The following is a 12,769-nucleotide window of genomic DNA, read 5'->3' on the forward strand; positions in this document are numbered from 1 at the left end:
TGGAGTCAACTGAAAGCTGCAATCAATACAGGATGCAGCAGCCAAGTTGCCAGTTATGTAGTTATTAAGCCATCCTTTGGGTATTGCACTCATTGCTTCTAAGGCCAATTCAGAGTTCTGATTTTGGCATAAAGCCATAGGTGGTTTGATTTTGGGTCCTTACATACACAGTCTCTTCTTGGACGAATCTACCTGTCCTTGTGTGTACCTGCAGGGAAGGGATGCTTCAGGTCTATTATTCAGAGAGGATGTGAGCTGGAAAGCCAGCTGGCTCTCCTATGGCTATCATCTTCTGGACCTGTCCAGAGGTGGAGCTGGGTCAGCTTCTTGCAAGGAAGGCTGTGCTAGTTGAGTAGCTTTTGGGGCTAAGTGGTTCACTGACTGAACAAACCACCTGCTTTTAAAGCATATTGTTTGTGTTGATCTTTTTAAAACATCCCATACCTGTAGTTTTGTGAAACCTTGAGCAGAAGAAAAGTATTTGTGATAAACAAATAAACTACAAAACAGAGAATTAAATCCACCCCAGGTTCTCTGAATCTTTCTTAAAATGTAGTGTCCAGCTGGTTACAGTAGTGAGGTGAGGTCTCCTCATATAGGATAGGGTGAAACAACTTTAGGAATTCCCACCCATTGTGAGGTAGGTTTCTCATTAACTTTTTGTGCCATGGAACCATCTTTATTATTGCTCTGAGTTTTCTTTAAATTTGGCTGTTTTTGTCCAAGGTACATATTTAGGCACATTGAGCCAAATGCCTGCATTTCTCCACTCTCCGAAGAAGAAAACTGCAATCAAGACAAATCTAAAATTTCCTGGAAGGATTACTTTTGGTAGAATTTAATCCCAGCACATGGCAAGTCACTCACATCCTCTTCAGCAGGATTTCATGCCTCTTTGAAAAATCTGCAGGTTGCTTTTGGAAGGCATGGTCCACGTCTTCTCCTTGGCTGATCATAGAATTGCTTTCCTTTGTTCCTCACTAGTTGCTTCTCTACAGCATCGCTAATTCTGTTCGCTTGGATTGTCTCATCTGGAATGGATGCTCACCCAGTGCGGTTTCGGATCCCTTTGGATTTTTCTCTTCCTTTTGGGGAAATGTAAGCTTGTTTCTATAGTTGGAGCTACACCTACTAGGAGCCGCAGGAGTAATGACTGGAAAAGAGAACACAGACATTATGAAAATCAGGAGGATTTAAGAGAGTGTTGCAGGGCTGAACACAGTTTTTTTTATAAATATTTTTATTGAGTTTTATAAAGGTAATAAGGGGATAGGGTCAAAAAGGGCAAGACAACGGGAAACATACAAAAAGGTTAGGCCAGGGAAAAGGGATAACACAAAAGTGGGATTAATCCCACAAAATAACATTGCTTCAGCAAGTCTACCAGTCTGGGTTTATATATTAAATCTTAATAATTACTCTATTATTAAACAACTTTCCATATAATCCCATAAATAATAAATTAGTCAATAAATCTCATTCATTTCACTACTTAATAATGCTTAATATTAATTATAATCACTTTAAAATAATAATATATTATATATTAATTATAGTTTACCATATTATTTAAGATCACAAATATACAAAGAGGAAGAAGAAGAAGAAGAAATAAGAGCAAGTTCATACAAATAATCATGGAATATAAATACAAATTATCAATTATCTCTTTAAATTTCATAGCCTTTTCTCACTCTAGCGTGTTTCTAACCAATAATAAAATTTTCCCCATATTTTAAAGTAAATTGTGTCTTCTTTCTCTTTCATTTCTAAAGTCAGTCTATCCATTTCTGCACTTTTGAGTATTTTTGTTATTATAGCCTGGTCAGATGGTAAATTTTCATTTTTCCAAAATTGGACAAATATTATTCTTGCGGCTGAGGGCTGAACACAGTTTTGTCCTCCAACAGTTGTTGAATTATAATTCCCAGCAGCTCCAGGCAAGAATAATCAGTGGCAAAGGATGTTAATATTTATAATGCAATAACATCTGAAGGGCCACACTGCTTTCCCTGTAGAATACCACTTTTCTTTACATTATCATGAAATATGGTCATGTCTAATCAGAAGTCCTGGAGAAAATCTATCTATGTCATTGTTATAGTCAACATCAGCTTTATGGTACACGATCATCAATCAGTTTGGTCAAAAGGACTTAAGCTAGAAGGGAGGAGGGACTACATTTATCCTCCATATGCCAAGATGGCGTGACACCAATTGAGCTAGACAAAGGGATAGAATATTTAACTATCTGGGGCAGAAATCTAGGCTTCAGAGATAATTAATTCTGGAAACATGTTATTATCTCCCTAAGCATAATGACAGATCCTGAAATGAGGAATGAAATCAGGAAGGGCAAATTTGGTAATAAGTGACTTCACATACTCTGAGAATCAACCCATGAATGCTCTGCTCTCAAAGAGAGGAAAATGGAAAATGAAAATGAAAAGCTGGCACAGTTTGTCAATAGCTCCCAGGGCTAGAGCAAGATATTAGGGTGATTGAATTAACTGGAAATATAGAAAACAATTATATAAAATTAGGGGGGATGGAAGAAAAGAATTTGAAAGGAGAGGGTAAAATTTCCTCTGAATCCTTAAGAGGGAACTAAACCATAATATAAGAAGTGCGAAGAAAGTTATTGGATAATATCTCTCTCTCTCCCTCCCTCCCTCCCTCCCTCCCTCCCTCTCTCTCTCTCTCTCTCTCTCTCTCTCTCTCTCTCTCTCTCTCCTATCTATCTATCTATCTATCTATCTATCTATCTATCTATCTATCTATCTATCTATCTATCTATCTATCTATCTATCTATCTATCTAATATATATCCTGCCTTTTCTCCATAACCCATGGATTACATTTTGATAGAACAACCATGAAGACCTTAGAAAAGATATTCAAATATTCTTTATACTTACAGAGATCAGAATTCTGCAAGGTATTCCCTGTGACATTCTAGGAAAGCAAAAGTTGGATTTCAAAGAAGCAGAAAGGAAGATATTGATGCTTTTGACCTTCAGTGTTGGGGAAGACTCCAGAGAATACTAAGAAAATAGAGCAACGGTTTGTCAAACCAATTGTCAGCCTTACTAAGTAGACAGGAAACAGGGTCTGCTAACTAGACCAGACAGATGAGCTAATTCTGCTTTATTGTAAGGTTACTTCAACAGAATCTTGCAATACTTCTCTCCCTCCATCCCCTTTACAGCCCGAGAAGCTAGGGAAGGTCTCTTTTGACCCTCTTGCCACATTCCTGCTGTGGGCTAAGCTACCTTTTACCGGACAGTTCCCTTGGCTGTGTCTTGATGCCCTGTATTCCAACGATGTTTCTATATTCCACTAAAACCCAGAATTCTCACTCAAGGTATGTATTCAAATTATCCAACTTTGGACACATTATGCAAAGTCGTAGCTCCTTGGAGAAAGCTGTAATGGTGGCAAAGGGGGAAGGAAAGAGAAGACTAGCAGCAGGGTGGATAAACTCAGTTAACAATAGAAAGGGGAGCACATGTCTATGAAGATTCTCAGTTGTTCAGGTCATAGTTGTAGTAAAAGTGGTTTTTATTTTGAAAAGGCAACTGGACTGATTTTTGAGGAAAAACAAGATGTTTTGCTTCCTATCCTGGAAGCTTCATGAGTTGTATCGGATGCCATGGAGATGGAAGGACAGTTACTGACAGTTGAGGTTAGTTGGTGGGAGGAGGGATGATAGGTTCTGATAGGATGGTGTGTTTGGGGGGGGGGGGAAATGGAAATGGAATAATTGTGTTTTCTTTGCAGTCAGATGGTCTTAACACTCTCTGAAAGCCATTGTGGTTACTTGAGATTTTATCTGTGACCTCGGGGTCACCTGAATCAAAGGTGTGGAATCTTCTTGGAACAGCCAAAAGGACTGCATTGTAATTTGTGGATAGGTAGTGCCTTATCCCTCCCCTTCTGTTGAGAGGGGGCTTCTCAGTTTTAACATAAATAGCCTCTTTTTAATGAGAGCACGTTTGGAAGAACTGAAAGGCCAGGTTGGGGAGTGGATCGCCATGGAGGAAGTCTATCCCTGTGGTTGCTAAGAGTCAAAAACAACTTGATGGCACATCATCAGTCAATGAACTAATCAATTTCTCCATAGTCCATAAAGGCCCTTTTCAAAAGGCAAATGGACCTTCTTTGTTCTTCCTAGAAGACGTTTCACTTCTCATCCAAGAAGCTTCTTCAGTTCTTCAGTCAGAAGAATGCAATGGGATGCCCAGGCGTTTTATGACTGTGACAGAACCACTAAGTGGGTTTCTTTCATCCTGGTTATCCTCTTTTGTGTTCAAGCCACATTACATATCACCACAACTGGGACCAGAATTTCCACTGCTAAGCAAGGTGTATCCAATTCTATCATCTTTCCCCCACAGTTGTTAAGCGAATTGCTGCAGTCATTAAGTGAATCATACAGTCATTAAATGAATCCAGTTTCCCCTTTGACTTTGCTTGTCGGTGGCCAACTGGGAAGGTCACAGATTGTGATCACGTGATCCCATGCTGCAACGCTCACAGGCTGGATGCTGCCACTGTCATAAATATATGCAGATTGCCAAGTGCCAGAATTTTCATCATGTGGCCACAGAAATGCTGCGGCAGTCGTACATGCAGGGACCAGTCATAAATCGCATTTTTCAGTGCTGCTGTAACTTTGACTGATCACTGAATCAATGACTGTAAGTCAAGGATTATCTAAATTCAGCACCCATTTTTTCCTGAGCCTCCAGTTTCTTGTTTCCCACACCCACTTTTGATCTGCCACTTTTCCACCCTCCACAACTCACTTGCCATTTCCCCTGGCACTTCCAGCTCTTCTGTGGCAGCTGTGAGGATACACTCAAAGCCTCGTCCTTTTGAATGCATATCACATTTCTCTCTTTATTTAATATACTTCTGTGCTGCCACAGTCAAAAAAGGCTCCTTCTGTTTTTACACATGCAATGCACCTAAAAAAGGTGTGGTGTGGTTGCCATCTTGACTTTTTTGACCTCCCTGGGAAACATCCCTGCAACTTCCATATAACAAAAGTGTACAGAAGCAGGGCCTTGGAACTAATGCTCCTGGGTTGTTGTTGTTTTTTTGAGAAACTTTTATTTTCTGCAGCAGCCCAAATAATACCCATTACTTTTTTTAACCAGCATTTACAGTCCGTAAAATTTCCCCAGCCATTTCCCTATTTTTAGCAAACTTTCCACTGAAGTACAGAAATGCCACCCACTTGCGGAATCTGAGGTCTTCTGCACACCTCTAAGTAGGCCTGTTTGGGGTCAGATCTCTCCCAAAGTACCTCTAACTGGTTCCAGTTTGGAGAATTTACCTCTGGAAACTGCCAAACTGCCCCAGAACAGCCTGATCTGGAGGGAAATGGGACAAAAATAGTGTTTCTGTAACAATAAAAGGATAGAGAAATGTATGTGATACTGTCATGGGAGTTTGCTATAAATTGCCTGGACAGGTAGGAGAGACACATGAGGACTTTCTGTGACCAGATTTTCAACGAGGCACACAATTTCTGGAAAGAACACAGAAAAGAGCAGCAAAGATGGTTAGAGGGCTGGCGACTAAGACGAATGAAGAAAGGTTGCAGGAATTGGGTATCTCTGGTCTAGTGAAAAGAAAGACCAGGGGTAATATGACAGCAGTGTTCCAATATTTGAAGGGCTGTCACAAAATTGAAGGGGACAAACTATTTACCAAAGCACCAGAAGGCAGGACAAGAAGCAATGGATGAAAACTAACCAAGGAGAGAAGCAACCTAGAACTAAAGAGGAATTTCCTAATGGTGAGAACAATCAACCAGTGAAATTTCTTGCTTTCAGAAATTGAGGGCGCTCCATCACTGGAGGTTTTCAAGAAGAGACAGAACAGCCACTTGTCTGAAATGGTGTAGAGTCTCCTGCATGTGCAGGGAGTTGGACTAGATGACCTCCAAGATCCCTTCCAACTCTGTTATTCTATGTTCTAATGATCAGGGGAGATTTGAGCTTTCTTGATATCTGCTGGAAATCTCTCTGACTTACTGAGAATGGGTGTTACAACAGATTCTGATCCTCTTTTGCTGATTGCTTTGTCTGTTCCAGGGTGAAGGTGGAACCAAGTGGTCTGCTGCCTTGAAGCAACCCCTCACAGTGAAAATTTGGTTGAAGGAATAAAGCTGACTAGAACCTTGGGGGAAAGTTATCCTTGTGACAGAAATAATAATAATAATAATAATAATAATAATAATAATAATAATAATAATAACAACAACAACAACAACAACAACAACTGGAGCACCACTTGAACACAATTGGCATTGACAAATTCGCTATTAGTCAATTGCAAAAGGCGGCCTTATTAGGAACTGCTTCCATCCTGCGACGATATCTGTAATACCATCAAACATCCACATCTGCCTATCCCAGGTCCTGGGTAAGGACTCGATAGGTAGACAAAATGCCAAATCCAGTCTGAACATCTGGCTGACTGTGCGATGATCGATAATAATAATAATAATAATAATAAAGTTGGAAGGGACCTTGGAGGTCTTCTAGTCCAACTCCTTGCTTAGGCATTATACCATTTCAGACAAAGAATGTCAGAAAGGCAGATGGACTGAATGAAACTCAGATGGAGGCTGGATCAGATTCAAAGCTTGGGAACTAGAGGACTGCAGGTGTTAGTAGCCCCATTTTATGTTGGTTCTATTTTTTCCTTTGCGTCCGCTCTCGTCATTGCTGATGGGTCAGAGAGAGCTCCCCACACTTGCTCCCCTGCTCTTTAATATCTACATGAAGCCGCTGAGGGTTGAGGGTTTGGTATCATGGGTGTGCTGAGGATACTCAACCACAAATCGGCCAAATGAGGCTGTTGAGGTCGGGTCCCAGGCTGGAGAGGCTGGGCAAGTCTGGAAGGGGAATAACCAATTTCAATTGTGAATATTACCCCCTCCCCCAATTCAGAAATTTTACAACTTTGATCTTGGATAGAGTTGCATTTTCCCATTTGAAAGTGGTGTGCAAACTGGGATTCACAGTTCCTGTTGGAATACAACAGGTGGGCCTTGCTTGAGGCCTCTCATTTTGCAGCTTGACTACTGCAGTGTGCTGTACTTGGTGCTCCCCTTGAAGATCACTCAGAAGTCCAGAGCGCAACAATGGGGCATGCCCATGTGATCCCTGTGCTTCCCAAGTTGCTTCTGGGTGCATTTTAGGTGATCATCTATATCAGTGGTTCTCAACCTGTGGGTTGGGACCCCATTTGGGGTCGAACGACCATTTCACGGGGGTCGCCAAACAACGCAGTCCACCATTTTTTCCCCCTTTTCCTTAGCTGTGCTACTCCCTTTTATTCTATTGGCTTTTGAAAGCCAATAGAAGAGACTCTCTTGCATAGAGTCTAATTCTATTGGCTTTCAAAAGCCAATAGGAATTGCCCAGGCTGTCTCTGCCCTGCTGAGCCCGCCAAAAGTCCCAGTCTGCAAACGGGGCTGCACCAGTTGAGTAGTCCTCGACTTACGACCGGTTGAGTAGTCCTCGACTTACCACCGGTTGGGGGTCGCAACATTAAAAAGGTTGAGAACCACTGCTCTATATAAAGACCCGCATATGTGAAGGACTGCCCACCTTCCAGGGTTTCTGCCCATCCTGTAACAGCTGGCAGAGGGGCATCCTCTGGCTCTCCTCGATTAGACAAGGCCATAGCCTAGACAGGGCCCAGAAAGCACGTCCTCTCTCCCAGGGTGCCTGCCGTTGGGAATCCCTCCGGAGATCCGCATGACTCCCACCCAGATGGCTTTCAGGAAGCTGGAAAACCTGGCTGCTCTCCCAGGGTTAGAGCAGATCCTCCTTCCCCACCTCGCATTAGATGAATCTCTTTCTACAGGTAATCCTCAACAGTTCATTTAGTGACCGTTCAAAGTTACAACACCACTGAAAAAGTCACTTATGGCCGTTTTTCACACTTATGACCGTTGCCACATCCCTGTGGCCACGTGATCAAAGTTCGGACATTGGGCAACTGACGGTGGCAGTTTCTTGGGGTCATGGGATCCCCTTTTGTGACCTTCTGACAGGCAAAGTCAGTGGGGGAAGCCAGATTCACTAAGAACTGTGACTAACTTTACAACTGCAGTGATTCACTTAACAACGGTGGCAAGAAAGGTCGTAAAATGGGGCAAAACTCACAACAAATGTGTCACTTAGCAACAGAAATTTTGGGCTCAATTGTGGTCCTACATCAGTGGTTCTCAACCTTTTTAATGCCGCGACCCCCAACCGGTCGTAAGTCGAGGACTACCCAACCGGTCGTAAGTCGAGGACTACCCAACCGGTCGTAAGTCGAGGACTTTCCCTGCCCGGAAGCGCCATGCATGCGTGGTGCCGCCCCCTGCACCGGCCGAGGCGTAGCTGGCAAGGGGCAGCGATGGCGCAGGGTGACCACCGGCTGGGCCACCAGCTGGCCCAGCCCAAGGGAGGTAAGGCACCCGCCGGGCCCCACACGCGCCAGCAACCCTCCCTGTGCCCGCCGGCCTCCCACCTCCCACCCCTGGCCCTCTTTTACTTACATTTTTAGTAGTTGCTCAGCAGGGAGGGGTGGAAGCTTCCAGACAGCTCGCCTTTGCTGCAGACAACTTGCAGCACCGTTTGCAGAATGGGACTTTTGGTGGGCTCAGCAGGGCAGAGTAGCACAGCTAAGGGAGTAGCACAGCTAAGGAAAAGGGGGAAAAAATGGCGACTGCATTGTTTGGCGACCCCCGTGAAATGGTCGTTCGACCCCAAATGGGGTCCCGACCCCCAGGTTGAGAACCGCTGTCCTGCATCAAGGGCTACCCGCATCAGCTGGACAGGTGCTATCTTATTTATTTGAATTTTTCTGTGCGTTTTAAAATCTGTTTCTTTGTTTGATATTGTGAGCTGCCCAGAGTCATTCTGAAGATGGGCAGCACCTAAACCCAAATAAAGAATTAAATAAATCCTGAAGGAGAATTGTGTCCAGAAAGGGTATGAAATCCTGTCCAGGGTGATCCTGAAAGTGCCTAATATTCCTGCTGGCAGGATAAATGTTTTTAATGTTTTTATGCTCTTATTGTTCTGTATTGTGTTTTTACAGTTTTGTAAGCCACGCAGGGTCCCTTGACACTGAAATAGGCACCATATAAATTTAATAAATAAGTAAATAAAATAAGTAAACCATGAGAGACCTCAACAGAGACAGTGTGGAGAGCCAGACTGAATTCAAAAATGCTGGGGGGAAAAAAAAGAGATATAAAGAAAATGGAACCAAAGAGACAGTGACAGAAATGCAGGGATTCTGTCAGAAAAACTAAAGCTCAGAATGTACTAAGGCTTGTCAGAAATGCCCAGCGCTATAACACAAAGCTGGAAACATCAAAAAGAAACAAAAAATGGCGGTTGGTCTCTTGCAAGTAGGAAGAGGTGAGCTGGTAATCCCCAAAGGGCCAGGTGTCTTGTCTCGTATTTTATGCCTGTCTTCTCCCAGAAGAGAAATGAAGCTCCAGCTGCTGGCCACAGCTGTGCCACTGCTGGAAACAGGAAGCTGCAGCTCGAGATGGCTATGGAGAGAGCAGGAGAAGAAACGGGGCTAATTTAAGGGAATGCAAGTCAAATTATACCGCAGGGTACTGAATTAGTGGAGGTGATCATAGCATTGCTACAATAATCCTTCAGATCTCCTCTCAGAAGTGTGGAGGGGAACAATTGTCCCTTTCTTCCATAAAAGGACAAAGGAGGCTTGATGTCTTATGGATGAAGGTCCTCAAGCAGATCATTAAACAGCACATATGTGAACTCTTGGAAAGGAATACAACAATTAACAGGCGCTAACGAACGTGGGCTGTTGCCACCATGTCATTTTATCCGATTTTCTGATTCTGTTACTTGCACAATGGACTGGGAAAATGCTGCAGAAAGTCATGTACCTTAACTTCAGCGAAGCATTAAACAACTCTCTCCTGATGTCCTCACTCATAAAATGGTAAAATATGGGCTAGATAATACGACTGTTAGCTGGATTCACGATTGAATGGATAAGTGCACTCGTAGAGTAGTCATAAATGGCTCCATGTTATCTTTGGTCTAGTGGAGGACTGCAGGACTCTATCCTGCACCCAGGGATGTTTTTGGGCCTGGATGAAAAGATTGAGAAGATTATCAAAATTAAAGATGACAATGGCCGATCCTTTAGAGAAGAAAGAGAAGAACAAGAAAGGGCAGGTAAGTTTCACAAGTGGTCCATAGGAAGCAGAACGAAATTTAAGAGGGAGCAATGTAACATCCTACACCAGGAGAGATAATAATAAGAGCATTGGCCAGGGGAGACCTAGCTTGGCAGGAGAACAAAAGAAAGGATTTCAGTGTTCTAGTATATCAAAAAATTGAACATGAGCGAGCAGCGTGAAGCAGCTGCTAAAAAGGCAACTGCTATTTTGGGATCCATTAATAGGAACAGAGAGTCCAGATAACAAGAAGGAACGGTTCCACCCTGCTCTGCCTGGACAGCGTCTGTTTAGAGTTCTGTGTCCAGTTCTGGCCACCACCATTTAAAAAGGACATAGAGAAGCTGGAGTGATTTTTAGGGAGGATGCTGGGGAACTAACAATGAAGTCCTATGAAGAGCAATAAATATTTTGCTGACAGGAAAAAGACTGAGGGGAGATAGGACAGACTTCAGATCCTAAAGAGGGGTCAGTTCAGGGCAGCGAGGCGCTTGTTCTCCGCCACCCAGCGGGAAAGGCCAGAATCAGTGGTTGAAACTAGAGGGAAGTAAATTCAGATTAGATATTAGGAGGAATTTCCTGACAATAAGAGCTGGCAACCATTCTTGTCTTATAATCTAGTTTTGAAGAGACCCAGGGATTAATTGGCCCCTGTTATAGACCTCGTTCCAGCTTTGAACTGAAGTCTTCCGCTGAAGGGGGAACAGATGATAAGCTACCCCATGAAGTGGTCTGTTCTATTTACTGAAGATTTTCAAAGGAATTTGGACAGCCATCCCCCGGAAATGTTTTAGTAGTTCTTGATCCAATCAGTGAATTGGACTAGAGGCCTCTCAGAGTCCTCGCAACTTTCTGATTCTATGGTGTTGTGTCCACCTCTGGTGGCCACCCTTAAAAAAGGGTGACTGTAGAGCCGGAAAAGAGCAGTCCAAATGATCAAGATGTTAATAATAATAATAATAGTAGTAGTAAAGTTGGAAGGGACCTTGGAGGTCATCTAGTCCAACCCCCTGCTCGGGCAGGAAACCCTACACCATTTCGGACAAATGGCTGTACAGTCTCTTCTTAAAAACTTCCAGTGTTGGAGCATTTACTGCTTCTGGAGGCAAGCTGTTCCACTGATTAATTGTTCTCACTGTCAGGAAGTTTCTCCTTAGTTATAGGTTGCTTCTCTCCTTGATTAGTTTCCACCCGTTGCTTCTTGTCCTGCCTTCAGGTGCTTTGGAAAATAGCTTAATTCACTCTTCTTTATGGCAGCACCTGAGATATTGGAATACTGCTATCATGTCCCCCCTTGTCCTTCTCTTCGTTAAACTAGACATACCCAATTCTAGCAACCGTTCCTTATATGTTTTAGCCTCCAGTCCCCTAATCATCTTTGTGGCTCTTCTCTGTACTCTTTCTAGAGTCTCAACATCTTTTTTACATCGTGGTGACCAAAACTGGATGCAGTATTCCAAGTGTTGCCTTACCAAGGCATTGAAGAGTGGTATTAATACTTCACGTGATCTTGATTCTATCCCTCTGTTAATGCAGCCTAGCACTGTGTTGGCCTTTTTGGCAGCTGCAGCACACTGCTGGCTCATATTTAAGTGATTGTCTACTAGGACTCCGAGGTCCCTCTCACAGTTACTAATATTGAGCATGGTGCCACCTATGCTGTACTTGTGCATTTGGTTTTTCTTGCCTAAATGTAGAACCTTACTTTTTTCACCATTGAATTTCATTTTGTTACATAGCGCCCAGTGTTCAAGTCTGTCCAGATCCTTCTGTATCTTAAGCCTGTCTTCTGGAGGGTTGGCTATTCCTGCCAGCTTGGTGTCGTCTGCAAATTGAAGCAACATCTCCTGAAAAAGGGCCACATCACTTGGTGAGTTTGGTCCGAAGAAGAGGACTGAAGGAGAGAGCAGGGAGCTGATTGGACAGTGCGTTCCAAATTTCAAACTGGAACTTGTCTGCCTCCCAGCACTAGTTCTCGATGAAGTCGTTGTAGGAGGTTGTCCTCCTTCTGAGGGCTTTCCGAGAAGCTCTTGGAGGACTGCTGGACCAAGAGGGCCTGGCTTTCTTGGTTTTCCTTTCCACCCTCAGGGAATCTCTGGGGCTTCCCTGTAAATGTTGTTTTGAGGGTTCCCTCGGGGACCGACACAGGCTGATCCGCCAAAAGGAAAGCCCCAATTCCTGCCAAGCAGCTCCAACCTGGAGCGCTTCCTCTCCGCCAACTCTCCACTTGGGTCTCTGGCCTATTATTAGTCTCTTTCTGTGCCTCCTGCTTTATGAAGGGCTTCTGTTGCTATGGAAATGCCAGAGTCATGAATAGGAAAAAGTCAGGCTTTGTAATGATTGAAAAAGCTGGCCTGGTGGGGAAGTTTGGGGCACAAAAAAGCAACAGGGAGAAATGAGGGTGCAAACCCAGGTCAGATAGGTAGCCATCCCCATTATACAAAAGAAGGAGCTTCTGAAGAAAGCCTGGAGGAGTCAAGAGGTTCTACATGGACCTTCCTTTGGTGCCCCAACCCTGAGCACCAGGCA

General features: G+C 43.5%; 1 long non-coding RNA gene across 2 annotated transcripts; it reads right to left on the bottom strand.

Moving 5' to 3' along the window:
- Positions 1-455: 455 nt before the first annotated feature.
- On the bottom strand, positions 456-12,448 carry LOC120310943. 2 transcript variants are annotated; one of them, XR_005557493.1, is made up of 3 exons: positions 11,946-12,448; positions 2,919-3,044; positions 456-1,153 (listed from the first exon to the last, which is right to left on the bottom strand). It is a non-coding gene; the product is annotated as an uncharacterized LOC120310943 (long non-coding RNA). The 2 variants fall into 2 exon arrangements; XR_005557492.1 differs by lacking the exon at positions 11,946-12,448 and adding an exon at positions 3,273-3,640.
- Positions 12,449-12,769: the final 321 nt, after the last annotated feature.

Source organism: Crotalus tigris, unplaced genomic scaffold (assembly GCF_016545835.1).
Source record: "Crotalus tigris isolate CLP2741 ecotype Arizona unplaced genomic scaffold, ASM1654583v1 scf7180000018301.7375997, whole genome shotgun sequence".
Taxonomy (NCBI): Eukaryota; Metazoa; Chordata; class Lepidosauria; order Squamata; family Viperidae; genus Crotalus; species Crotalus tigris.